This window comes from Frankliniella occidentalis, unplaced genomic scaffold, assembly GCF_000697945.3.
Source record: "Frankliniella occidentalis isolate FOCC.00 unplaced genomic scaffold, Focc_3.1 Scaffold253, whole genome shotgun sequence".
NCBI lineage: Eukaryota > Metazoa > Arthropoda > Insecta > Thysanoptera > Thripidae > Frankliniella > Frankliniella occidentalis.
In genome coordinates this window covers 185,194-188,510 of record NW_026267379.1, presented here as the reverse complement: position 1 = coordinate 188,510, position 3,317 = coordinate 185,194, and positions in this window count along the sequence as shown.

Genomic DNA, 3,317 nt, shown 5'->3' with positions numbered 1-3,317 from the left:
AGTGAACTTGAGTAATTACTCTGCAATAGAATAGATTTGGAAGTCCACTAGATAAGCTTGGTACTGGGAAGTCTGGTTTCTATTCATCAAAACACATGGTTGATTTGTTTTGGTAAACATAACTGTGACAGTGGCTGGATATAGGAGGGGGGGGGGGGTAAATTTATGCATTCCTGCAGCTCACCTACAGAACATGTCTGCTACTGTCCCTTCCTATCCCCACTGAAATTTCAGACCCGGGTGTAGTCTGAATTTTCAGACTACTGGTCTGTAAAAAAAAACTTCAGACTTAAAGTACTGAAAATTCAGTAAAACCTTTTTTTACAGTGCTTTAGTGTGATGCCATATAAAGCATGATACTCCTATTTCATTCAATTCCATTTATTTTTCAAGGTGAAATTCTATTGGATTGCATCTGGTTGAAGTGAAATTAAATACCCTAATATTTAATTTAATTTCACAATACATTTAAACTTATCTCCTACAGCAAGTTAAACTTGTGGCTCTTTCAATCATTTTTATCAGATCTCTCTGAGGCATTTGAAGGATCACGAGTCGCTGAAGTATATTTAATTGAAAGTTCTATAATGTATTGTATCAAAGAGTTTAATTTCAATGCTTCCACTATTTTATTGGATATCATTGAACATAGTGTGACTACAGACAAAGCTAATCAATTTAAGAAAATTGTATACCTTGTTCTGATTTCGATGGGCCTATCCTACCTGAGTTTGCGATATTGGCTATAATATTTTTCGGTCTCTTGCAAGTCCATGGCTATTGTGAAAATAAGTTGTGTGTTTAATAATCGTTTTGACAAGTCCTATTGAAAGATTAGGTGACTTCCAATCATTCTACAAGTAAACACCATTCCATTTTGTTAAAATAACAAAATTGAAAATTAGGATTTTTTTAGAAGTTACAAAATTAAAAGTGTATACAAGATTTGGATTTTTATTTCAGAATTAAAAAGGAAATGTCTATGCTCAAAGCCGATCAGAGTCGAAATGGCAAAGTTATTAGCCTCCAAAGGGGTAAATGTATGCAAAAACGACCAAATTGTCAATTTGGTGGGCAATAACTCTGCCATTTCGATTCCGATCGTCTTGGAGCATAAAACATTTTCGTTTTCTTTTGTCAAGATGAACCCGAAACAATAGTTACCTTTTAACATTACTCCCGAACCACTACCCCCTTCCCCCCTCCAACTCACGTTAGTAAACACGTAAACCATTCGAAATATCACTTTCGTTTCTTCTCACCGGACACTCGCGAAACTTCGTTGGTCGAGTTCCGCAACTCTATAACTTAAAATATCACTCTGTTTGACAATCTGACATTTTGATCACTTGTGAGAGAGTAAGAAAGTCTCGAAGTGGCGCAGACACCGTTCGGGCATACTGGGAGCAGGGGTGCCAACGGTTAGCCAACGTAACAACAAAAAGCCGCTGCTTTTCAAATTGAAAAGTTGAATATTTAAACTCAAACCGTTGCGAACGAGAAGCTCCCACTTGTTTTTCCTTGAATTATAGATGTTTAGTCAAACTCACATTCCGTCCATGGACAAGCCGTTTTCCCAAAAAAGTGGAACGTAAACACAGACTCACGACGGAGACATCGCCTGACCTCATTGACTTGGACTGAGCTTCGTTCAGCGACAATTTGAATTTGTATGAACCAATGCGAACCAATGGCATTTGCCATGAAACCTTTTTGAAAGTATAGTTTAAGTATAAGAAAAGTCCCGAAAAGTACCCCAAAACTTCCGGAAAAAGTTTTAAGCTAACATAACTTAACTTCCCATGCACATTTCTTCACTTCTTGTGAACTTATTCGAACTTTGACAGTGAACTTTTGCTTAACTCAAGCAGTACCTCTTACAAGGTAACCCCGCCAAGTGTAAATTCTCGATTTTCATTCTACTTTGGGAAATTGTTGGTCTTAATATGTCATCGAAGGACACATCAAAGATTTTTGCTTAAATTCATATTTAGGGGTCATTTTGGGACTTTGTTACAAAAGATGCTATTGCAATTATTTTTTATAAATTACGAGAATGCTGCCTAAGGGGTAACTCGTCAAATTGCGATTCGAGGATTCGAGGATTCACCTACAGAACATGTCTGCTACTGTCCCTTCCTATCCCCACTGAAATTTCAGACCCGGGTGTAGTCTGAATTTTCAGACTACTGGTCTGTAAAAAAAAACTTCAGACTTAAAGTACTGAAAATTCAGTAAAACCTTTTTTTACAGTGCTTTAGTGTGATGCCATATAAAGCATGATACTCCTATTTCATTCAATTCCATTTATTTTTCAAGGTGAAATTCTATTGGATTGCATCTGGTTGAAGTGAAATTAAATACCCTAATATTTAATTTAATTTCACAATACATTTAAACTTATCTCCTACAGCAAGTTAAACTTGTGGCTCTTTCAATCATTTTTATCAGATCTCTCTGAGGCATTTGAAGGATCACGAGTCGCTGAAGTATATTTAATTGAAAGTTCTATAATGTATTGTATCAAAGAGTTTAATTTCAATGCTTCCACTATTTTATTGGATATCATTGAACATAGTGTGACTACAGACAAAGCTAATCAATTTAAGAAAATTGTATACCTTGTTCTGATTTCGATGGGCCTATCCTACCTGAGTTTGCGATATTGGCTATAATATTTTTCGGTCTCTTGCAAGTCCATGGCTATTGTGAAAATAAGTTGTGTGTTTAATAATCGTTTTGACAAGTCCTATTGAAAGATTAGGTGACTTCCAATCATTCTACAAGTAAACACCATTCCATTTTGTTAAAATAACAAAATTGAAAATTAGGATTTTTTTAGAAGTTACAAAATTAAAAGTGTTATACAAGATTTGGATTTTTATTTCAGAATTATAAAGGAAATGTCTGATGCTCAAAGCCGATCAGAGTCGAAGTGGCAAAGTTAGTAGCCTCCGAAGGGGTAAATGTATGCAAAAACGACCAAATTGTCAATTTGGTGGGCAATAACTCTGCTATTTCGATTCTGATCGTCTTGGAGCATAAAACATTTTCGTTTTCTTTTGTCAAGATGAACCCGAAACAATAGTTACCTTTTAACATTACTCCCGAACCACTACCCCCTTCCCCCCTCCAACTCACGTTAGTAAACACGTAAACCATTCGAAATATCACTTTCGTTTCTTCTCACCGGACACTCGCGAAACTTCGTTGGTCGAGTTCCGCAACTCTATAACTTAAAATATCACTCTGTTTGACAATCTGACATTTTGATCACTTGTGAGAGAGTAAGAAAGTCTCGAAGTGGCGCAGACACC